The sequence below is a fragment of the Balaenoptera acutorostrata genome, chromosome 14 (genome assembly GCF_949987535.1).
Source record: "Balaenoptera acutorostrata chromosome 14, mBalAcu1.1, whole genome shotgun sequence".
In the NCBI taxonomy this organism is placed as follows: Eukaryota; Metazoa; Chordata; class Mammalia; order Artiodactyla; family Balaenopteridae; genus Balaenoptera; species Balaenoptera acutorostrata.
Window position 1 is genome coordinate 30,905,790 of NC_080077.1, and position 26,092 is coordinate 30,931,881.

The 26,092-nt window shown below is 39.1% G+C and overlaps 1 protein-coding gene and 2 pseudogenes across 1 annotated transcript in view; all 3 read right to left on the minus strand.

Annotated features, from left to right (window-relative positions):
• Window positions 1-26,092, minus strand: part of LOC103010248 (ADP-ribosylhydrolase ARH3-like) — a 99,566-nt pseudogene that overhangs the window by 68,418 nt on the left and 5,056 nt on the right.
• RPS12 (ribosomal protein S12) overlaps window positions 1-26,092 on the minus strand; it is a 39,738-nt gene that overhangs the window by 5,915 nt on the left and 7,731 nt on the right. The gene's annotated exons all lie outside the window — the stretch shown is intronic.
• Window positions 370-26,092, minus strand: part of LOC103012367 (40S ribosomal protein SA-like) — a 30,731-nt pseudogene continuing 5,008 nt past the window's right edge.

Below are 26,092 nucleotides of genomic sequence, written 5' to 3' on the forward strand. Positions count from 1 at the left end.
TATTGGTTTGTCAGAAAGTTTGGTTATTTTCATCAATTTAGCTTTACATTTAACATTCCTCCGCTTAATTGAAACCATGCGGACACATTTGGTTAGCATCCACATTCCTACAAAAGTAAAAAGGGTACTTTGTTTCAAATTCTGCACACTTTACCAGTAAATTCTATTCTTCTTGCAGTAACAATTAAACACACAGTTGGCACTTAATAGCAAAAGCTTCCTAATCCCTATTGTCAATGGGTACAACTCAGCTTTAGCAAATATCCAGTCAGGTGGAGGAAAAAACATTATCCATAACTTTGTCTTAATAATTGAATAAATGATTTTCCAGGGACTAATCCCAGGGTTTTAAAGCATGGCCCATGGAAAATTATAGCATTTTAGAAGTTTATTTAACCCCCATTCTCTACTTCTTGCCCTCCTGGGATCCTGCACCAATGTGCTACCTGAAGGATGGGTTCTGAAGGGTAAGCTAGGAAGTGCTACGCTTCTTAACTGACTGTTCTTTCTTTCTCAATCCCATTGTGGAAAATGACTCTGGATTGGTTTATGAAGCGAGTTTAGAGAGTAACAGGTTTCTAGGATTTGTACTTTCTCTGCTTTGGCAAAGTAATTCCAAAAAGCCAAAGATACAACAGCAGGATAACATGCGTCGTTAAAATAACAACATTTTGAGGTTGACTAACTAATGAAAAAATGATGTCCAACCGCCTCTCCCTGTTAGGAAATATGCAAAGAATAAGGAGAAAAAAAGAGAAGAAAGTATGATCAAACGGATGAATTAAAATGACTCCTAATTGACAATGACAAGGTTGTAGCAGTTAGAATTACCCTCGGGTATTTATGGATGGGTCCACTGTTGCAGACACAGCTCTCCTTCTTTCAGCAAGTATTTGCTGAGCACCTACTATATACTACGCCCCTAGACGCTATTGCTACACGTTGCCACTTCTGTAGCCACAAAGAGATGGACATGACTTGCCCTCGCACATCTTACAGAGTCACCTCCACCCTCTCCCTCCTCTTTCTCTTCTTCCTCAGGCACCCATGTGACCAGGCACTGAGACCAGAGCATCTTTCTTGCCAGAGACAGGAGCAAGGAGGTCACACCTGATGTGAAGAAAGCCAATAAGACCTGAGTGGCTAAGCGAGTCGAGAGGTCCAGGGGGTCAAGGAGAGAGGAAAGAGTCAGGGAGAGTGCCAAGTGCAAGAGTGAGGACAGAAGACAGGCCACCTGTCAAGGTAACAGTTTTCACTAGAGAACCCACTGGCTGGCCTCCTGCCTCTGACTTGCTGGACTTCTCCCCTTTGCACAAAACCAGAGCTCTTCCGGTGTGTGAATACAATCCTGTCACCCTTCCTTAAAATATGTGAAGTGATTTCCTATTCGTTGTCCCAAAGATAAAATAAAAATCCATGGCTTACAACGTCTTTATGACCAGAGCCTTTCCCGTTGCTTCCACCCTTGTACTCAATACTGCAGCCATTCTGAACTTCTTTCCCTTAACTTCTGTGCCTTTGCCCACGATGTTCCCTCTGAGAAGAACAATCTCCTACTCCATTCTGCTCTCTCCACCTCCTTGCCTACAGGAACTAGAATTTCAGATCTTGGTTTAAATGTTACTTCTTCTAGATGACCTTCCCTGACCCTCCAAATCAGAGTTTCTCAGACAACAGACCTACAGTGCTTGTGTAAAATATTTCTGGCTCCACTCCATGTTAACTGAATCAAACTCTCTGGGCTGCGGTCCAAGAAACCACATTTTTAGCAAGCATTCCACTTATTCTAGTGTATATTAATGTTTCAGGACCAATGATTTAGACTCTGGGATGATATAAATAATAATAAACAACCCATACAGCACAATTAATTCCCCACCAATCAAAATGGACATACTGACCAATCAGGACAGATGCCATGACCAGCCAAAGTGGACTCCGGCTATCAAACTCTCATATGTACTAGTCTGTACCAACAATAATCAGCTGGCCCATGCTCTGTTTCATTGCATCCCACCTTTCCTCTGGGCTGGAATATATTAGCTGGTATTTACTGAGTACTTCCTTTGTGCTAGGTATTGTTCTAAACACTTTTCTTACATCATTTCAATTAACTTTCAAGATAATCCTATAAATTAGGTGCTATTATTATTTTCTTTTTTTAGAAACTGTTTATTTTCCATCAACCTATTTCCATTTTAAGAGTTTGTGGAAGAACAGCTTAAGCCCACTCAGTGGTTGTTCCTACCCACTCAGTGGCCTGAGCAGTGGGAGCTGCAGACCAGTCTTCAGTGGCGGGCTGAGCACTCCAGTCTTCAGTGGGGAACTGCAGAATAGGCACAGAGGGCACCTGCACACCTTTGGACAGGTCCACCACCTCAGGCTGAGTAGCAGTGAACTCAGGAGCTGGAGCTGAATTCACCCTGAAATTCCTCCTTGGTCACAGCCTTCTCAGCTGCCGCCTGCTTTTCCTTTTCAGTCTCTTCAGGATCTCTGTAGAAGTAGACATCAGGCACGACCTCCCATGGGTGTTCACGGGAGATGGTGCCGCGCATGCGCAGAACTTCCCGGGCGAGCATCCACCACCTCAGACCCACTGAGTGAGCTCCCTTGCTGTTGCATGGGATGGCAGCGTCCACATAATGCAGAGGAGAGTCTGTGTTACACGGAGCAGTGGTAGGCAGGTTAACGAAAGAGGCCTCCGTGAGAGGCTGGTGGGCAGCCCTGGGATCAGTAACCAGCAGAAGGCTTGGCTCCCGGAAGGCTGCCTGGATCCGGTTAGTGAAGGTTCCGGGAGTGAAGCGGCCAGCAATAGGAGTGGCTCCTGTGACAGCAGCAAACTTCAGCCCAGCTCACTGGCCAGTATTCCCGGAGGATAGGACACTGACATCAGCTGGGTTTTCAATGGCAACAGTGGCACGAGCTGCCAACAGAAGCTTCTCCCAGGTCCTCTTCAGATTTATGATGTAGATGCCATCACTTCTCCTTTTGTAGATGTACTGTTCCATTTGGAAGTCAAGGTTGGTGCTACCTAAGTGGGTTCCTGCTGCAAGGAATGAGGACATCCTCCTCCTTCATTTTCAGGACATCAAGGGCTGCGGACATTGTGAGAGCTTCCCTTTAAGTTACAATGAGAATGCAGAACAAGCCACGTGGACTCCTGGCTGGGTAGTGTGGAAAGGCAGTGCCATTATTACTTTCATTTACAGACAGCAAAACTGAGACACAGAGATGTTAAGTTACTTGGCCAACATTACACAGCCAGTAAGTGGCAGAGCTAGAGTTCAAATTTAGTCTGGCTCCAGAGCCCTAACCTACACCGCACCTGTCATGGTGTGTATGAGGCTTTATTTTATTGCCAGTCTGGTTATTTGACTTTCTCACTACCTTGTGTTCTCCAGGGGGGTAAACCTGATACATAATAGGCTGTCAACAAAAAGTTGGAGAATAAATGAGATCATGCTAATTTAGTTTAGGATCAAGAAGAGTGGACAGTAGAAGGCTGACCAATTGCTTACGTTATCTCCTAGGGTTTTGAGGCTTGCTTTTAAAGAACTTCAAGGACAAGAAGCTTGGGAGCTTGCAGGAATTAAGGTGTGGCAACCATCTGAGGCCACTGAAATCCATGCACCTAGAAAGCCCCAGCCACAGAATTGGTTTTCCTGCTCCAAACATTTTCAACCAAAGTGATGAATATAAAACTGACATGCGTACTCTTGGCAAGTAAAATCATGTCAGAAAGATTAGAACCAACAGAGAGGTGACAGGCCTCAATATTCCATGGAGTTAATTTCTTAGAAAAACCTTTTCAGAATGCCCGTTAGTGGAGCCAGCTGGAGCCCAAAGCCTCAGTAATGAAACTAGCTGTGTCATGCAGATTCATCACACAAAATCAAGACACTGAGTTGCTTTCTCCAAACGTATAAAGTTGGTTTCTTCTCTCAGGGTGGAGCGCCGTGACTGTCACTCCCCAAAGCCCAGATTATTCTTTTCTTTTTTTTTTTTAATTTTTATTGGAGTATAGCTGATTTACAATGTCGTGTTAGTTTCTGCTGTACAGAAAAGTAAATCAGTTATACATATACATATATCCACTCTTTTTTAGATTCTTTTCCCATATAGGTCATCACAGAGGTTTAGGAAATTTACCTGTCTAGCAGAAATGCAGTTTGGCTTGGAGAGTAGCAAAACTGGAGTAAGGGAAGCCATTGAGGAGAAATCCAGGTGGAGCTGACAAAGGCCTAGGGAAGGTAAGAAGGGTAAGAGGATGAAGCGAGGTAGCACTTTTTTTGTGTTGCAGCAGTTATGAAAGAAAGGTTCAACACATGACCTCAGTTAAGAATTGGGGAGGGAGGCATACACACCCTTCTTACCTTCCCTAATTCAACGTGTAATGAGACTAAAACCGTTCTCTTAGTGGCCTCTTGCTACCTTAAAATTATTCAGGTATTTGAGAAAAATGTGGCAGTATTTCTTGACTGTAATTCTTTTAATAAAAATCAGCATCTTGGCATCCATGTCAAGAAAGAAATCCAGAAATCAGTGTACAGAAGAATTATCTGGTAGACTTCTGGGGTTGCAGTGAGACATGGAAGGAGAGGAACTAACCATGGACCAGAATGAGGAGTTTTGACAATGTTTAGAAGTTATGGTGTTCTTCCAGCTACCCAGGGAAGCCACATTCCTTCCTACGCATCCAAATACCTCATGGTTCCCACATTGTTATCCAAGTCGCAAATCTTTGGGATTAGGTCCTGTTGCCTTTTTTTTTTCCCAGCTCAGTTTCCAAAAGAAATGCTTGAAGGATCCAGCTCTGCCTCTAACACTGAGTACTCCTCACATTAATCCTGGACAGCTCCCATCTTAGTCCTCTGAGAGTTTCCATTGTTTTCCATGGCTGGAGGGGACCTGGACTACTATATTATCTTGTCCCTGTTTGGACTTGGTCTCATAACTGGCCCTCTCCCAGGGTGGGGAAACAACTAGGAAGAAAGGAGATTTGGAGACATAAGAGTTAAAGGATTGACCTCCTTAATGTCACTTTGACCTGAGAGTCTATTAGCTCCCGGCTAATGGCCCATTTCTGAGCCTCCCTTACCCACCACCGCTGCCCACCCCTAATCCCCACTGTTGCTTGCACCAAGCTTTGGTGCCTGTGCCACCCAGAACTGGGATCTAAGGCAATGATGGAAAGGAGCACAGCTGATCTAAATAGAGAACTTGAATGTTAGGAATAACCAGAATTCGTACATTACACTGGCATAAGCAAGTATCAAAACTATAGAAGTTTGTTTGGTTTTTTTTTTTTTTTTTGGTTTTGGTTTTGGTTTTAAGAATGGGTTGTATTGCTTTCAGAACTAGGAAGAGAGAAAGTGTTGAGTTCTAAGTGAAAAATTCCAGTTGGATGAAAAGACTAGGGAAGACTTGTAAGTAACACGGTGACTATCTGGAAAGATTCATTTCGATAGCTGCAAGATTTTTAGTCTGATGCTAAAGCACACATTTCTATTATAATCCTGTTCACTGCTTTTAATGAGTTACTTGTTCATAGAGCAAAGATTAACTGAAATCTAGCCCATGTTTGAGTTGCCACAGATCTTTTATCCCTGATCTAAATAAAAATTTTCACTCTGTTACCTAATGAATCAGAGAAACTAAAAACTGGTAGGAGGGACAATCAACAATAATTCCAAATGCCACTCTAGCTCTCTGGTGATTGGCCTTTCCTGTAATGTCCTCTACCATCCAGAGTTCACACCTCAAGATCATCTCTGGCCTACACTTCAGTATTTGGTTAGCTCTTTCCAGAAGGCAATTCTGTTTCACATATACACTTAATATAGATATGCCTTTTAAAAAGGAAATTATAATAAGGAAAAACATATATACACTTAAGGAGTTCTTATGTGACTCAAGTTTTATCTACTTAGTGTTGCTGACACTGATAAACCACTCGACTTTGGGGATTTTTTAGTTTACAAGGTCATTAGGCAAGTTCAGTGGAAATACAGCCTATTTGTACAGTGGGGCACATTTGAAGATCCTTATAATTTGTAAATTAGACTCCTCCAAAGAAATATTTTACATTTATTAAGGACTTGACTCCCCCAAATCTTCTGATTATATTACCTACTATAAGAATAAAATCTGGGCAGTTTATCATTGTCAATAGGTTTTTCCCAGGAGAATAATTTTTCTGAAAAATAATATCACACATTTATGTTGGTAACTTGGTTCTATACCAGCTGAATTAGAATTTCTAATTTCTAAATTATCCATGTTAGGTAGAGGTATAATTAAGAAAGTTTTTGTCAATTTGAAAACTCTGGGATGAGGGAAGAGGTTGGAATAAAAGACCATTTAAAATCTAAAATAAATGCCTAATTAATTTATGAAAAAAATATGCAGTATACATTATTGCCACATCCAGTCAGTATGAATACTTAAATGGCAGTTTTTCCAAACTATTATCTTCTGTATTTTTATTTGTGTTTTTGGCCACTTCACTCTCTATAATCAAGAAACCAGTTATAATGTTTAAAAGGATCATACATAATACATTTCAAAGTTTACTATCTTAAAAATATAACTCCCTTCGGAGAGTTGAATATGGCTTTCTTGGATTCTTGCCTTTATTGATATTTCCTGAGGGTTACATCCATGAGTGAGGTCTTGGAAATCGGGTAACCAACAATTTTTCATGACACAGTGTAACTCCCTTAGCAATGTGGTGCTAAAACCAGGAAAGTGACATTTCCTCCATTGTCTTTGGCTGTAGCTATGAGTTTCCCTTCGAAGAGACCACAAAGCAGGACACAGCCAGTTTAATAATCCTGATAGAACCAGCATGATTGAAAGTTATGAGCACAGACGGAGAAGCTTGGGAAAAGTAAAACGGTAGGGAAGGAAGTCAGCACATGGAGGCAAAGACCATCAGTCACCAGCATCAATTTTCCACTGGTTTATAAACCAGCATATTGGGGAGAGTGGGGTTTGAGAATAGGAGCTGGGAGGAGAGTCGTTTTAAATATACTGTTCTTCCTTTCGGTTCTTTCTTTTAATCCTGTGGTGTTGAAAGCACAGCTTTCTCAAAGACAATCTGACCTATAGTCAACATTATAAATCACTCTCTAACCTCATAAACTGAGGGTCTGCAATGAAGATCTGTAATCAACACTGTAACTCATTCTTCTAACCACATAAGTTAAAAAAAAAAAGACCCTCTAACATCCTTATGGTCAATTCTAGAAAACAAATACAAAGATAAGGTAGGTTTTGTGGTTTTTTTCTCAGAAAACTTTTTATGCATCAACACTACTTGAAGCTATTACTTGTTAGTTTAGGGCTTAATATCTTGAACATTTTCTGAAATCAATAAATGTAGGGTACACAGTAATGAGAATATTGTGAACAGCACGGTTAACTATTGGATTACTCCTCAAAATCTAAAACAGAATGAAAATCCTGCTTTTAAAATTCCAATGAATGTAATCAGAGTTTTTCCAGTTAATCTGGAACTATTCCTGGGTGTAGCATCACATCAACCTACCAACGTACTAGTAAATTGGCTGATTTCTGCCTACCACTTACACCAACAACCATGAATCTGTAGGATAGGATGTAAAAAATTCTAAGATACAGAGCAGCCCAAGCGAGGTGCCAGGCAAGTGCCAAAGACAACAGCTCTGAGTAAGAACATAAATAAGAAAATATATAACAGGACTGCGAAATAACAGTATGGTTCCAGATTTAGGAAACTTTTAGTGTCATTCTATTCTATGTGGATCAGAACAACACTAAAAGCCTGGATCTGGGTGTTACATCTTTAAATAGACAATACAAAATAAGTGTCTACTGGAGACCAGTCGGTTTAGAAACCATGAGCTATGAAGAAAAGTTGCACAAACTAATTTTCGTGACAACTTGGCAAAGAAAAGATGAGGATAGACTATGGTGATATATATCAAAAATTGGAAGAGTAGACCAGTCTCTGTAACTTCAGAAAACACAACCGAGCAGTTTTGCTAATATATTTTACTCCACATGGAGCAAAAATGAAGTGGTAAAAAAGAAATAGAGGTGGCTGAGTATTACTACTTCGAGCGTCCAAGCAGAGATCGTGTGATCATGTGCCAAGGGGGATGATGAAGAAATTCTTAACTTTTCACCCAGCACTGTGATTTTGTAGATCTCAATGTATGATCCTTTGCCAAACATAACTTTTTATTTAAAAATTTTAGAGATTAAAAAGCCAGAAATCACTTAAAAGTTTAAATCCAGCCTATAACAAGATGCATATCCATCCTTTAATATTCATTAAGTTTATTCTGGGCTTATGACACAGTCCAGTGCACATCAGATATTGTTACAAATTATACACCTAAGATAAAATAATAAGGAAAGGCAATAGAGTCAACAGCACTTATATTTTGAAACATGTTGATAACAGCTTAGTAACAATACTTCCTAGCAGGTGGAGACTGTATTGCATGCAGTATAAGATGAGAAAAAAATTTAAACAGTGGCACAGAATTTGAAGTTGGCAAGGCTGATGCTATCACTAACATTGCATAGGAGATCTCCATATGCTATTTCTGCATGTAAGAAAAGGTCACAAATTCGCTTAGATTGGACCACACACACAGAGGGATAATTCAAATTCCCCTGCTCTTTATAATCTGTTCTCCATGTCACTAATTCATCCACTTAGTCATCATTTATCTAAACATATGTATGCCCTCACTATCGAAGGGCATCGTTTAAATCCATCTCCTTGGACTCTACGTGCTTTAAAGGCATTAATGTCCTACTACATCAGGCCGTAATTTCAATAATATTTTCCACTGTATTTAAGGAATTACTTGGTGGGAATGGATTAGAAGTTTTGACATCAGCATGTTCTTTTTGCATGACTTATTTGCAAAAGCCCCTCTGTCTTGTACTGGTGATTACCTTCCCTGCACATTAGTGAGTGCTCCCAGAGTTGGATGCATGCTGGGGACAACAATCGTTAATGTTTATGATCTACATGGCATATTCCCTGTTTGCCTCTCATCCTTTCTCCTTGATAATTTTTCTTCATAGCGCTTGGCAACCCTGATTACAGATCTGTATCCCTCACCCAAAACCTTTGGGGCCGTCTGTGCTTCCAAACTGAATTTGTTTAGAACTTTCAGGAAGGCTTCATGGCATACTCCCAGCAGGGTCTGTGACAGCCCCTCAGAAGCAAACATTAACATTTCTTCAACGCAGTTCACGGGAATTCATACCAAGAGGGATAAACGAAGACTACAAATAGCTTCATCTTTCCCCAGGTCACGTTCTGCTGCCAGAGAAGTTCAAGTCAGGTCAGGTTTTGCTGCCAACTGAGTTAGGAAATACCTTTCAGTTTGAAGAGCTTTTTGAATTTCAGAATCACAGATAAAAGATTGTGGACTTGTAAATATTTATTCTTTGTCTATTTTCTGTCCAGCCTCCCAACTAAGATTTAAGAGCTGTGCAGACCTGAATATTTTGTTTATCCCCTTTTTTGTGTCTCCCAAGTCCAGAATAATGAAAGACACAAAATCCCAGTAAACAGTTGTTGAGTGAATGAATGAATGAATGAATGAGATGGTCTGGCACTAGAGCTCTGCCTAATGGAAGAACTCTATAATGTCTACCAGATCATCTCTCTTAGGGACTTTAAATAATAATACACAGAGTGGGATACAGGCCGTGAACTATGCAGAACCTGAAAAACAAGACAAAACAAAACTACCAATGGAAAGGAAAGGCATTAAGCAAAAGCAGTTAGGCAATAAAAGATGTAAGCAGAAGCCATGAGGTAGAAAGAGAGAAGAGAAGGTCATTCTTTAGTCAGAAGTATTAGAAATAACAGAGACAGTGAAAAAGATGCCAGAGTCCACACAATAGATTCTAAGACTTGGTATCAGTAACACCATACAAAATGTCCATTAACTAAATCGTTGTTTGACTTTGTTCCTTGCAACTTGAAACACCACCTTAGATGAACTATATAACTTCTCTGAGCCTCAAATCTTTACCTATTAAATGACGAGTTTGGAGAGAGGATGCCAAAATTTCCTTCCAAATAAAATAATTGTGTAGAGCGGTGGTTCTCAAACATTAGTATACAGAATCACTTGGAGGGATTGTTTAAACTCAGATCACTAGACTCCACCCCCAGAGGTCTTTTGGTTTTGGTTTTTTTTTTTTTTTTTTTTTCTTTTGGCTGCACTGCACAGCTTGTGGGATCTTAGTTACCCCACCAGGGATCGAACCCGGCCCCGGAAGCGAAAGCGCCGAGTCCTAACCACTGGACCGCCAGGGAATTCCCCAGGGTTTTTGCTATAAGAAGATTTGGGTGGTGCTTGAGAATTTGCCTTCCTCAGATGAAGGTGATGCTAATACGCTGGTTCAGGGACCAGTTTTGAGGGCTACTGGTCTACTACACAAGCAGCATTATTTTACAAAACACATGTGAGCCATTATCCAAATTCTGGTGCCCTCTGCAAATTGTTTGAGTTTGTCCATCTATAAAGCTATGTGCAAGCTTCCCATCCACTCTTGATATTCAATTTGATTTCCAGCCCTGAAATGCGAAAAACAATGACAGAATTTCTTTTCATCGTGATGGCTATTTAACCATAAAGCTAACGTTTTTGAAATTAAATGAAACTGATGTTTAATACTGTCTCACAGACACCCAGAGACAGGCTTGAAAGAAGAGAAATTTCAGTATGTTTATTCCCTTTGGACCTACTTGTGGCAGCCGCTTATTTTCTGGCATTCAGAAATTTTTAACTTCAAATGACACGGTACGACCAATCTATGCCCAACTGAGTTTAAGGCACAAACAAAGTTGCTCACTTCCCTGGCAAGTTTTTATGAACTGAAAACTTTACAGAATAATTCTGATTACTCTTACCAGTGCAAAAAAGAAGCTACACAGCTTGGTTTTTTTTTTAACAGTCAGATCAAAATTATCATTAGAAAAAAGGATTTCCAGCGTGGCAGGTTCAAAAGTAAAGTCTCAGAAAATCTAGAACCTCAAATTAATAGAGTGACTTCTTCGGGCATAATTATACTTCAAAGAAAGTAAATGCTATTACTCGCTTGCAAAGACAAGAAAATAGGTGCAGATCGCTGTAAGTGCTCCACAGCTCACTGGAAAACATCTTGGAAAAATTTTTTATTACCAAATAACACCTTGGCAAAGCTATCCAACCCTGCTGTCCTGGGGGAGGAAAATGGTGGTGGGGGCAGAGATAACCTGGGGCAGTGTTGTAGCTGACTGATCCATGCGTGATTAATTATCACGTACAAATATGGGTGTGACAAAGCATGTAAAAGGCACTCAAAGTGCACGTGTGGGTCACCTGACGCTCTTCCAGAAATGAACAATGGATCCCTGAAGACTGAACTATGCATGGTACCACAGTCAGGAAAAAGAAGATGGAAAAGGAAGGATTAAAAGGTTGACAATGATTTTTTTTTTTTCTGAAGCCAGTTTATTTTTCTTTGAGCTAAAAGTGTTCTGCCTCAAGGCCGGCATAAAGCAGCCTTTCCAGGAAGCCACATTTATCACACCAAAGAAAAGCACCACAAAGGAGACAGCATGATAAATACCTGGTTTTGGGATCCCAGGATAGAGTGTCCAGAAATGAGGATAAGAATTTATTTATCTCCTTGAAGCCTGGGCTCTAGCTCAAATAATATTCTCAACAAACTTGCTTCAAAATACCCAAATCTACTCATTGGTTTAAGACATTAGATATATTAATTACATGATGCTTCATCATATTCTAAAAATGGTTTATAGAGTTGTCCTCTGATCTAAGACACACATGCAAGTTATTTGTTATGGTGACTGCTTGCTTTGCAGAGTCTCTGCCCTTGACCCAGTCCTATAGATCAATGTCAGGCCAAGTGAGATCTCCAGAAAGGGACAGCATGAACCCTCTCGCCAAGGTTAGGCTTTTGAAGCTAAAAGTTGGTCCCTGACTCTGGGATCAGACTGACTTGGGTTTGAATTTTATCTCCAAACTTAAAGTTGTATGACCTTAAGTGACCTAACCTCTGGAAGTCTCAATTCCCTCCAGCATAAAAGGAGGCTAATTATAAATCATGCCTCAAAGGATGTTTGTGAGTGAAAGTGAGGTATGATAATATATATATGTGTTTATGTCTGGCACATAGTAAGTGTTCAATAAGTATCAGTTACTATTATTAATACCATTGTTTTTATAGTAGAACTTCTCTCAATGACCTTCCGTTAACTGATTTGCCAAATTAATTCACCATACTATCCATTCCTTCTGTTAAGCATATAGACTGATGCCCACAGCACTCTGAATGCTCTCGACAGCAACCTACATCTCGGAAACCTGTACACTGAGTTTTATGCTTAAAAAAAAACCACATAAATTTATTGCCAAACTTGATTGTGACCACTGTAATAGTTATTGGAATTTTGTAATTTAATAAGTATTATGTAAACTTATAAAGCATAAGAGCAAAAACAAAGAGTTGTTATCTCTGTGGAAGCTAAGTGAAATGCTTTGAAAAGATAAGTAGAAAAACGATTTCTGCCAAATTAAGTGACAAAACTACAGAAGGTTAGGGGAAAAGATCACAATAATCTAGAAAGTACTGTACGTAGATTGCCTCATATGTATATTTAAGATCATTCTACATTTTAAAGAAATAGAAGTGGAAAGCGTAAAGAAGGCATTTTGGATGTTGCTTATGAAAGAAAGATACTGGAGAGCTCTAATCAGCAGACCAGTATGTCAAGAAAACACTCTGGCCCTACATCAACAAGATTGACAATGGAATGTCTGTATGTATTTTTTAAGTTAAAATAAAATGTTTGGTATATGAATATATCATCCCCCCCCCACCCAGTTGCTATTTTTGAAAGCAAACAATACAACACCAAGAGTGAACTCTAAGGTAAACTATGGAATTTGGGTGATGATGTGTCATTATAGGTTCATCAATTAATGGTAACAAATGCATCACTCTGGTGAGGGATGCTGAAAGCGGGGGAGGCGATGCATGTGTACAGGCAGGGAGTATATGGGAAATTTATGTCCCTTCCTCTCAGTTTTGCTGTGTACCTAAAACTACTCTTAAAGTAATTTAAAAGTCTTAAAAAAAAAAAGAAAAAAGAAAAGTAAATGACCATTGCTGGTCCCAACTGACTTAGATATAGCATTATTCAAATACCCTTACTCACTAAGCTGCTTTTCAGAGTTCTAAATTTAAATACATTAGGAAAAGCGAACTACTTCAGCAAGTAGGTAGGGACTTGTTTCTGTGATTTACCCACAACCATATTCAGTCACATAAAATAGCATTTCCTGTAATACATGAGATCCAGGCCAAAAAGTGTTGCCCTGAGGTAGCAAAAGAGGGGCACTTGGAATAGAAGTTTACAAGCGTTGCTCTACTAACTGGCATCCTCAAAATTGTCAGGAGAGCTTTCTAAAAGTACAGATTCCTAAGACCCATGTCCAGTATTTGAAAATAGTAGGTCTGGGGTAGGACCCAGGAAACTGTGGGGTTTTTTTAAGTTTCCTAGATGCTTCTGATGGGTAACCAGGTTTGAGAAAAATTGATGTTGAGCAGTACTGTCTAATCTAAATATAATGCAAGCCACATTTTCTGGTAGCTACATTTTCAAAAGGATTTTCTAGTAGCCTCATTTAAAAAAGAAAACTTAAGACATTTTATTTAAATCAATAAGTTCAAAATATTACCATTTCAACACGTAATCAACATAAAAATTATTAATAAGATATTTTACGTCCTTTTTATTTGTACTAAGTCTTTGAAATCCAGTGTGTGTTTTACACTCAGCGCATCTCAGTTTGGACCAGCCCCACCACAAGTGCTCAACAGCCACCTAGGGCTACTGGCGGCCACATTGGGAAGGACAGATCCGGGGTGTAAAGTGGTAAATCATCTTAGTGATGTACGCTGTCTTGGTGATGGTACTATATTTTGATGGTTCACAACTACTAAGTGATTGAGGAAAGAAGGTGATTAGAAAAGTCAAAAAGGAGAATGAAACAGCATGAAAAATGAAGGATGAATATGACCCTTAACTCTTTAACTGGGAGGTTTTTGTACTGTAAGTGAAGGAAGCACACAAATATTCAAGGGAAAACAAATAAAACTGATGTCTGTGTAAGCAAGAAGGGGAAAAGTTGGAGAATTCAATTAGACAAGAGTAAAAACTGTCTACCACACAACTCCAGTTTTTGAGTCCAAAAATAGAATTCCTACAGAGTTCATGTTCACCTTTCAGAAACCTGTGCGACTACTAGTAGAGTATGGAATAGAAATACCTTTATGGAAAAAGTAAACTGCCCAGCATAAAAGTAACTTATAGAAGCATTTCCAAATGTTTTAAGCTGTGCACACACTTTTTCATCTATCACACTATAATGTTAGTGAAAACACATTTTGGAGGCTGAAATCATAAATCTGAACAAAGAGCTTAACATAGAACTGACACACATCATCCTTTGGGAATTTAACTAATTTTTTTTTTTAAGATTTCAACAGTAAAGTATTCTAACCAGGACTATCACAGCCAAAAATACTGTAAATCAAACAAAACATTTGTGAAGGAAAGCTCCTTAATTCCTCACCAAACACTTGTATCAATGAAAAACCAATCAGAATAGAACAAATTCCGTGTCAGAGGTTAATGGGGATGTGTGAGGTATCATATTGCAGACTATTATACAGTATATAAAAAATTCTATAGGAGCCAAGTGTTTCATCTGAAGCCTATAACTGCACTCAATTTACATATGAATCTAACATATGAAATACATTTTTTCATTTTCCTCTTACCTAGTGACTTCAGACGGCACAAAATCAGCTTTTGGAGCAACCATAGAGGCAATGATAAAGTTCTAACAATTCAATTTAAAACTGAATTCTTTAACATGCCAATTCATAAATACATAAAATGATGCTATTGATCCTCCATTTGGAGACACATCTTTCACTTGTTCATCCAATAGAGGCACTGGATTTTCACTGCTCTGTCATCTATACTTTTGCTCAGGTTAGAAGTGGCCAAGGAAACTCAGGATCCAAATTATAAATAAGCAGTAACTTGACAACATGAGCATCTAGTTTGTATATTTATACATGTAAGTCACAATGGCTGTATTATTAACGATTAACAAATGAACAGATTTTTCTGTAACTTCTTTAGGGGTACATCCAAAAGGTGTTTGAAATCACAGCAATTAACTTTTAGCTAAGAAAACAGATATGTATCTCAATGTATCTCTTGGATAGGTTAAATTATTGACTATTAATTGACTATTTTCAATTAACACATTCAATCAGGACAGCAATCAGTTAAATAAGCAAAACATTACACTGAGAACAAGTGTTAATTTATTAATATGCTGTAGTTGATGCTCATTTTTCAGTAGATTTTTATTCATTCAACTAGTGCTTGCATTTTTAATATGCAAAGCCCTTTGTTAGGTGCTGTACTAAGTTAAAATTACAATAAAGAACAATTTGTTCTTTTTAATTTTTAAAAAATTTTTGTATTTATTTATGGCATGCGAGATCTCAGTTCCCCAACCAGGGATTGAACCCGTGCCCCCTGCAGTGGAAGCCAAGAGTCTTAAGTCACTGGACCACCAGGAAAGTCCCATAATAAAGAACAATTTGTTCTTTAAGTCCAGTCTATGAGCACTGTGCATACTCGCAAATACAAACACAAGACCAATACCCACACATATGAAAAACTATACCTACTGATCCCCTAAGTGCCCAGCCTGCTGCTGTCCCCATCACAGGTGAATATGAGATTTTCTCCTGAATTTCCCTCTAACTTCGTAGAACTGATATAAAATTGCTTCCCAAGTTCTGCAGCATCTCAGGTTTTTTTTCCTTCTGTTTATTTTAGGTTCCTCTGGCCATGTAAGTGCCTCTCATTTATCCTCCGCAGATGGCTTCTCCTTTAGAGCTATTTTGACACAGGTGAACTGGTGGTGGCCTGTTTGTTAATCCTATTTACAAATCAGTATCATGCAATCATAGGACATGCTAAATAAATGTTAACAATGAAGGAGATATTAAGGTTGGAGAGTGTAGATGCCAAAGAAATAGAAAAAGTGAGTTATTATCATCACCTTTCTGTGAACATTTGACTGGCTGGAGCTTGATATTGAGGAAAAGGCAACATCGGTCTATCAACTTTTCCAAAATGTATCCTAATTCATGTTCCTACCTTTGTGATGATCAGCATGGATTTGGACCATGTGACATCAGGCTGCTCTATTTTCTATGTGAAGGAGGTAAGAGATGACCACATGTTGACTGTATCTTGAAGGTAAAAACAACAGGATATTCTGACAGAACTGAATGTGGAGTATACAGGAGAGAGAGAAGGCAAGCTTGACTCCCAAGTTTTTATCCTGAGCAATTAAGAGGATAAAGTTGTGATTTCCTGCAATGGGGAGGAATCAAGAGCGGAGTAAGTTTTTTGAGGAAATATCAGAAGTTTGGTTAGAGAAGCCTGTTACATATCCAAGTAGATATGTCAAGTGAGAAGTTGGGTAAATGCTTTTGGAGTTCAGGGGAAAGGCCTGTGACAGAGATATAAATTGGAAGCCCTCCACATCTATACGGATGAGACCACCAAGAGAGTGGGTGTGGGTAAGAAGAGATCCAGGGAATGAAAGCTGAGTTCTCCGAGACTGGGTCAGAGACAGGAAGAAGAATTAGTAACGCAGACCAAGAAGGAAGAGCCAATGAAGTAGCCAAAAACAGAAGACCAGAAAGTACTTCAGAGGAGGGAGCGGTCAACGGTCAAATGTTACTGAAAAAAAGTTAAGGACTGAGAGTGGACCATTAAGTTTAACAGCATGTAATTCACCAGTGACCTTGACAAGAGATGCTTCAGGGGCATTTTGAGTGATTACCTGACTGGAGTGGTTTTAAGATGAACTGGAAGCAGTACTGAAGATGGAGAGTATCGACAACTCCTGTGGGTAGTTTTGCTGTAAATGGGAATTGAGAAATGGGCACAGGATCTGAAGGGGATGTGGGATCACATGCTTTGCCCTTTACTCTGTCACTCTCCTCTCACCTCAAATCTTCATCACCTCCTCCCCTCATGCTGATTCTAGCTGGACCTTGCTTTCTTATTTCAATTAGAGAAAACAGAAACAATCAGGAAGAATTACACCAAGTTGCCACCACAATTTCTAACCTCCTACCTGCATCCATATTCAACACGAAACCAGTTGGTTTGGTCGTGTGCTGTTCTGTGATGGTGTTTAGCTATATGGGTACAGGGATGGACCAGGAGAAGTATTGTATTATCCAGGGTTGGGGTTTTGCTAGGTGAGAATGAAGGGTGCTGGGGACAAGGACAAAACAATTATAACTGATACATTCAATTCTTTTTGATTTCTAAAAATATAAGAACTGTCCTACCGTCAAAGCCAGGGCCCTGCCAGTTTAATAGAATGACTCAATCTTGGCAGAAATGCCATAAAATGGCAGCAGCTCACATTAGCTTTAAAGTTCAGATTTCTTAAAACCCACAGCTTCCCTTAACTATTCCTTCTACATCTTGCCTCTACACTTAACCAAACTTACTCTTTTCAGCCCATATCACCTCTTGGAGTAACATGTTATCTACTCAATACGTAAAGTAGCTGTTTAATTTCTTTTCTAAATTAGCCGAAATTATAATTTCGGGAAAAAGACTGTTTGTTGATCTGTACCATACATATTCCCTATCATAGTGTTCAGTTGTCATCTTTCCAGGATCCTTGGCAGTGCTTACATCCCTAATACACAAAATATACAGTTCATATTCACGTCCTCATTTTTTAAGCACCATTTGAACAAAACATCTTATTAGGCATTAGGGAAAGCACATAAGAAGAGTGTTTCCTACCTTCAAGAAACTCTTAAGTATGCAATCTATAAGCTAACATGGGCAGTGCACATGGGCAACCAGAAGGGCAGGGAAAGAATGATTATCTGACCTCATTGCTCAAAGACCTAAATTGTAGTTGAAAGAAAGCACAAAGGACCCAAAATCAAAGAGCTTTCAAGTAAGAAGACCTAGATTTTCAAAATACTTAAACTCATTTTGTTTCTTAGGTAAAAACAACAACAAAGAGATTCTACAGAAATAAAATGAACACATTGTGTTAAACATCCAGTATGTTAGCACAGTGCAAAAGTTTCCTGTTTGGGAAATATTGTTCAGGATAAAAGCTCCAAACGGCCACAACCAATGCTCGTAAACGAACATGCTACCTATGGAGGCACAAAGCCACAGATGAGCGCTGAAGCCAAGAGCAGGAGTCCGAACAGACATAAACTCCCACTGGGCAGAACAGTTTTCTATAGTCTTTCTAAATAATCTTTAGACCAGCTTCGATGAATCCCTTAGGATTGGGACCCTAATAAAGTCCATGGCCTATGAAAGCTATTTATAAAACTTTTCTGAGAAAGTTACACAAATGTATTGCCTCAAGCACTGTGTAACAAAAAGTTATAACCTATTCCTTAGGGGATACCTAGTTTTTAACAGATCTTAAAGCTATCTTTATATAGGTTAGGGATTTGGAAGGAAAAAGTAGTCTGATTATACTTTGTATATGTATTTAAATCTGCTGTGCTAATTCTATTATCACCATAATAACCACCATCATTTATGTTCTGGACACTGGACTAAGCACTTGACACATTATCTCAGTTAATCTTCACAAAAACAAGAAAACTCTTAAGACGGTATTAGTGTTCCTATTTTAGAGAAAAAGAATTGGGATTTAAATAAGCTGAATGACTTTTCTAGGGTCTCACAATCACTAACTGGCAAAGCCGGGATTCACACCCAAGGACCCCACCCACTCACCAGACTATAAAGCCAGTGTGGGCTGAACAACCACTATAACGTGTGTGTGTGTGTGTGTGTGTGTGTGTGTGTGTGTGCACGTGTGCACCATCGCCATCCCCTTTTCAAGGGGATTGGTATAGACACTATAACAACCTATACTAGCCAATCTGACGCCCAGCGGTCGACCCTACAGACACACCAAAAACCTGTCAAATCCCATTTTAAAGTCCTTAGTATGTCAAAAAGGATGAAAATTAGTACCAGAGTCTTTGTTCACAATTATTTAATGAGACCTAGCATACTGAAAAAGGTGAAATGGGTTTTAAAATCAGATATTCCCTCCCTACTATGTATGGAGGCCAGGATAAACCTCTGACTGCATTACGATTCAACATCTATGGTTTTCATTCATTCAAATTCACACTCAAGTCATTATTTCTGATGTAGTAACCCTGCCAGGGATATAAGCCGCCAAGCGGTAGATGAAATTTCAGGTTCACCTTTGGATCTCTGCTGAATCCATAAATGCTGTATTATGCATTTGTTAACCCAGGATTTTAATGGAAAAAGAGTGAGCATATTAAAAATGCTCTGTTCAGTACACAAAAGTCAAATTTATGACATTACAAAAGGGTTGCTTTCTCAAAATGGTGGGGTGTGGGAGGGAACAGCAAGCATTGCCCAAAGCAGATTATATGCAGACATGAGGAAATTAAAGCTCAAAAGTTAATGAAAATGAGCAACAGAAATCCACATTTTAGAGGTAAGATTTTTGGGAATTATCTCCTAAACGAGACTTCTAAGAATATAGAATTTTTAAGTGAAAGTTGAGGCTGGAATGCAACTCGTCAATTTAAAATAATCCTTTGAATCTTTTCTTTCCTAACCAGGGTAAAGACCTAACATAAGCCGCAAGAAAACTTTCATATTTAGGCCTTCATTTTCTCCTCTTTTTTCTTAAAGCCAATACATGTTGATTCTCCAGGAACTTTTCCAATAGCTGGTTAAATTTCCTGAAAGAAGCTAAGAAAGAATACAAGTTCTTTATACGCATACGTAAATTTATTTACATACACACACACACACACACACACACACACATATATATATACACATATTTCAGCAAAATATATCCAGGTTGCACACTGCAGGTTTGTATTCCCTGGAAGCTGCCTCCTCCAGGCGAGGTAGCAAACTGGTTGCTAAACAGAAGCTGAGGTCTTAAGACCTTGAGATCCATGGATAGACAAATCTCACCTTTTCTCTCCTGCACTAATACTACCACAAAACAGACAGCAGCAGTTCAGGTGCATATATGTACTTTTACTGACCTGAGATCTGGTTACTTATTATTATTATTATTAAAATTGGTTCAGAAATTTGAGAAGAAATAAGGAAGGTGAGTGTCTAGTATTATTAGAAAATTACTACTCCATAAAAAAAATAGAGATTAGAAAACCCACAGCTGTAGAGCCAAGTTCTTTGTTAGGCATGTACAGCTTTCTAAATCCCATAAAAATCTCCACATCTGACCCATTTCATTTTTACAAGGGAAGGGGCTATTACTCTGGAAAATACGCGTAAAACTCCGCAGCATTCAGAGGCATTAAACAGTTTTATTTCACATTTGTTTCCTGTGTATCCTGCTTGATAGGCACGCTGCAGCACCTGCTGCTATAACTCTGCTCTTCATCAGCTCCCAGCCTTCTCTGCTCAGAAAGACTGGTTTGCACTGCTTTTCCAACAGCTGAGGTCATGCTGCCCTCTCCTGTTCACTGCACAGAATGTACTGAAATGACCCTCAACAGGAACGCAAAGTGGTGTTGGATAAAACTAACAACTAGAGATTGTTCGCTCTTTATTATAAAGGTTTCTTAAGCCAGGAAATTAAAACCGATTTTAATCACGATGGCAATCCATAGTAATTTTAATTTGGTTTGTTTTAGATAGAAGCTATTCCAGAGAAGTTTTGAAGTCTTTATTTAAACATTAAACTGGTAGTTGACTTTTCTGAATATTGTTTTCATTATTACCTAAATTGTAATAATCTGTTTTGTACAATAAAATATTTTAAAACATTAAGATAAAACATTTTAAATATATAAAAATAAAACATTTTAAAACATTAAAAATAACAATCATATATGTTAAATTTTAATATTAGCTAAAGCATTCTCAGGAAACTGATTTCTCTCCAATGAATCCAAATTTAGAAACACTCAAAAAGAAGCAAGTAGGGGCTTCCCTGGTGGCGCAGTGGTTAAGAATCTGCCTGCAAATGCAGGGGACACGGATTCGAGCCCTGGTCCAGGATGATCCCACATGCCGCAGAGCAACTAAGCCCGTGCACCGCAACTACTGAGCCTGCACTCTAGAGCCCGCGAGCCAGAACTACTGAGCCCATGAGCCACAACTACTGAAGCCTGCGCACCCTAGAGCCCGTGCTCTGCAACAAGAGAAGCCACTGCAATGAGAAGCCTGTGCACCACAATGAAGAGTAGCCCCCCCTCACCACAACTAGAGAAAGCCCGTGCGCACCAACGAAGACCCAACACAGCCAAAAATAAATATAATTAATTTTTTAAAAAAAAGGCAAGTAAAGTGGAAGACAGAAGTTAACAACAGAAATTAGTCTTCCTTTGGAATTTTACCGAAGCACAGATAAAAGAAAATAAAGGAACTTTTCAAAAGGTTCTTTTCATCTCTAAATTTCAGAATCTGAAAACATATCCACCAGAATTCCGTATCTCCAAAAAGTATTTTTCTTCTGCTCTTGGAATCAACTATAAATCAATAACACTGGTGTGTTAACGCAATTGTCTTCCCCAGATTTTTGTGGATAGGAACTGCATTGTAGTCTAGGATGAGAATCCGCATCTTATGCTCATTCATCTTAAAGAGATCTTTAAGAAGCAGGTTCTTCTCTGCCAACACTATTTTTTTTTTTAATTTTAATTTATATTTATTATTGGAGCTAATATTCTATTTTGTACATGGACCACTTCTTGGTGCATTCCTGTTGATGGACATTTTCGTTGTTTCCAATGTTGCCTATGGTAAATATTGCTGGAGTGCAGGATTGCCAGCCTGTGACTTTTTTTTTTTTAGTAATGGGTTTATAGCTACTTTATTTATTTATTTATTTTGGCTGTGTTGGGTCTTCGTTTCGTGCGAGGGCTTTCTCCAGTTGCGGCAAGCGGGGGCCACTCTCCATCGTGGTGCGGGGGGTTACTCTTCATCGCGGTGCGCGGGCCTTTCACCATCGCGGCCCCTCCCATTGCTGGGCACAGGCTCCAGACGCGCAGGCTCAGCAGTTGTGGCTCACGGGCCCAGTTGCTCCGTGGCATGTGGGATCTTCCCAGACCAGGGCTCGAACCCATGTCCCCTGCATTAGCAGGCAGATTCCCAACCACTGCGCCACCAGGGAAGCCCGCCAACACTATTTTTAAGAAGCCCAATTCCCCTACCAACTAACTAAAGATAACTCCTTCTTTAAAGTTATTTATAACTGCTTCTGAAAATTAACATTAATTTATTAACTTTAATGGCAAGGCAAAGAACTAGCTGCAATCTTTTGTAAAATACACCCATTATTCACTTTGAGACAGGTTTTCTTCAAATCACGCTCTTATGGACAAATGGCTCCCCTTGTCTTCCCTTCTCTTTAAAGACACATCCTGGGATCTGCTAGTTCACCTGTGTATTAGGGGCCCAACAAGGGTTCTGTGGCAGATTCCTAGTTCTGGAGACTTCATCGTTCTACATCACTGTTGGTGGCCTAAATTAATGGAACAAGTACAGATCAGGAAAACACTGCACAAACTCAAAGTGCACAGTGCAAATGACGGCCTGTGGGAGATGATGCTTGTGTATTTTGGCTTTGTATAAACATTCTTCCACATCTGTACACGCCTCCTGTGGAAGCCAATAAATTGTCCTTGTTAGCTTATTTTTCATGCACTAAGAAGTGTTTCTGGACTCATAGTATCTTTAAGTCCTCATCCTTGATATTACCAATACACCCATATCAATTTACAAAGTATATTCCTTCCACATATATTAAATATAGAATATTTTAATCTTCAACAAAATGACAAATCCTATAATGAGTTTACCCACATGTCCAAGTCTGCTTGGAGCATATCCTGGGGTGTGGAGGCTCTGTCTTCTCAGCTGGAAAATGAAGGAACCAAATGAGATCATTTTTCAGGTCCTTCCAACTGAAAAATTCAGATTCTAACTCCAAGTAGAGTCTGCAATGGGAGACTCGTCACTTCAGGCCTAAACTCCCGGCCCAATTCTCTCTGGGCAAGAGAGAACATCTTCTCCAGAAATACAGCAAGAAAGTAGCAAGGCTACAGTTTGGTCAGGCCACATAGTTACTTCTAGAAAATAACACAACCAGTAATGATACTACTAACTCTAGGAAGTAATTTACCACAATCACCATTAATGATTACTTTAGATGACAGTATTAAAGAATATCACTTGTGTCATTAAGTAGAAGACTGTAATCATTTGTTTTTATTCCCTAAATTTTGTTATCATTTAGCAATAAACTAACTTTGAGAGGTAATCATGTAGATATTATAGAAAGATATTTTGTTTTTTTTTTTAAACTAAATGATTAGTCTTAAATAGAGCCCAGAATTACATAAGAGCCTCTTCCTGGTAGAGCCTCTTCAAAGGACTAAAATCAAACAAGCAGCAGGTTGGGCTTCCCTGGCAGCACAGTGATTAAGAATCCACCTGCCTACGCAGGTGACACAGGTTCAAGCCCTGGTCCGGGAAGATCCCACATGCCACGGAGTAACTAAGCCCGTGCACCACAACTACTGAGCCTGTGCTCTAGAGCCCGTGAGCCACAACTACTGAGCCTGCGTGCCTAGAGTCCATGCTCCACAACAGAATCCACCGCAATAAGAAGCCCACGCTCACTGCAACGAGAAAGCCCGTGTACAGCAACAAAGACCCAACACAGCCAAAAATAAAATTAATTAATTATTTTAAAAAAACAAAAACATGAAGCAGGTTGAGGGACGGGGGTGTGGGTTCGATCCCTGGTCAGGGAAGTTCTCCATGCCCCGCGGTGCGGCCAAAAAAAAAAAAAAAAAACATGAAGCAGTTTGGGAATCGCATACGAGTGCAAAATGTTAAAATAGCTGTATTTCCTTTGCACAACTGCTTACCTTTCATTATCAAAGTATCAAAGCAGAAATCAAGGAATCATAGAATTACAGGGTTAAAGCAAGTTTACATGCTCTTCCACTCAACTCTACATAGGGGATTTGTTTTTGTTACATATTGTTTACATGTTGGGGAGATTTTGCTTCTGTTGTTTATTTTCTAGTTTACATAAAGCAATATAAATCTTATTAAATGTATCTTCTCCCCTAAATAAGAGTTTGCATCTCTTATCCAAACTGGCTGTTAATTTCTAAATGTGAATGCCTTACTAGGAGGACAGAGTTAAACTATATAGGTAGGGTAAAGTGTTTTACTTTGCTGCTGAGAAAAAATTTCAACACACAAGTACAAGTCTGGGGACTGGCAATGATTACGAGCACTTTCACTTGATTAATATACCATTTCAGTTGAGACTCACCAAAGAAAATAACTACTGGGGTTCTACCCAATACAATAAAAGATAACTGGTCAGCTAATATTCAACTCAACTATACTTATTTTTGACTGATTTATAATGTTAAGTGAATGCTGACCTTCCAAAATCAAAGGTTAATGTTCACATTTTCTTTTTTAACTGAAAAACTGTGTAGAATAAATCTTTTATACTAGTTTATGAGAAACCGAATGTCATCTCTCCCTCCCCTCCTCCCCTCCGCACATCTCCCTCTTTCCATCTCTCTCCGTCTCATCCGCCTCCTTCCCCCACTCCTCTCCCATCTTTCTCTCTTCTCTCCCCAACCCCTCAGAAATACAGCTTGCTTTTAAAATGTTGCCTTCACTTGCCACAAATAATCTGTACTCTTACTTGCAAATGGTTATTTCGCCCTGGACGGTCCTGGGATTTATCAGGCAGGCAAGGTTTCTGCTTCATTGAAGAAACTGTTGCTGCCCACTGTTACACGGCTCTGACAGGAGAATCACCCTCAGCAGTTTTACCAAAACACAGAAGTTTCTTTGAAGAGCAGCTCATTTCTTACCTGTTTTATTTTTACTACCACCCAAAAGGAAAGTTTCAAACTGTAACTGAATGTTAGCTAAACCTCCATCTGCCCTGCAGTCTATTACCCAAGACTCCACATGGCAGCAATGCAACCTGCAACACTTTGAATGAGCCTCACTTCACAGAACAACACTAGGCAACAATAAAGGTAACAAGTATAATTTTTATGCCTTGATAAGTTATTTTAAAATCTAAAAAATTTCACATAAACTGTTTCCTCTCCACGTAGGGCTCTGAACTTTGCTTCTGCATGTTAATATCATCCACATTATCATTTTCATGTTTATTTGAAAATAAAATTTCTACTCTTTACATGACAGAAAATTGGAATATAAAATTTTGAACTGGATAATTTTATTTCAAAACGCTAGCTTGTCGGTGGGGATAGAAAAGGTTTCATTTCTGCTTAAAAATTATACATGTACTCCCTCTTGAAATACTGGTGTAACTGCAACACTTTATGATGTATGTGTGGGTAAATACCTCCCAGCAAGACACAACATGCACACATTTAGCAAAACATCTGCTGACCCCTGGAACTCACCAAATATATGCAAGCATCAAATCTAAAAAAAAACAGGATTTTTAATTTATAGCATTTTGTATGTTAATACTTTATTTTCCCCTTACGGATCTCATATTTATTTATGTGCACTTTGCTCCTTTTAACCTGGTGGCAGCACTGTGAAATATCACAGGTCTTTTACCCCATATTTCTCTAACAAGCCAACCAGGTACAAACAGGATTTTTATATCTGTTTGTAAATTTTAGTTGGGAGCAGTTGAGTTGAAAGAAGGAAAAAATAAAAAGCCAAATACATTTGTGTAAGGTTTAGTTCACATCACTCATACAATACTGTGCTGTTGGCATGTGTCTGGATAAACAAGCTTCAAAAAGAAATTACTGCAGTGTAAAGAGTTTCCCTGAATTCATGTGCTTTTTACTGTTCCCAAGTCTCGTAATGGCTTTTAAAATTTTTTCAGACTCTTAGAGCTGT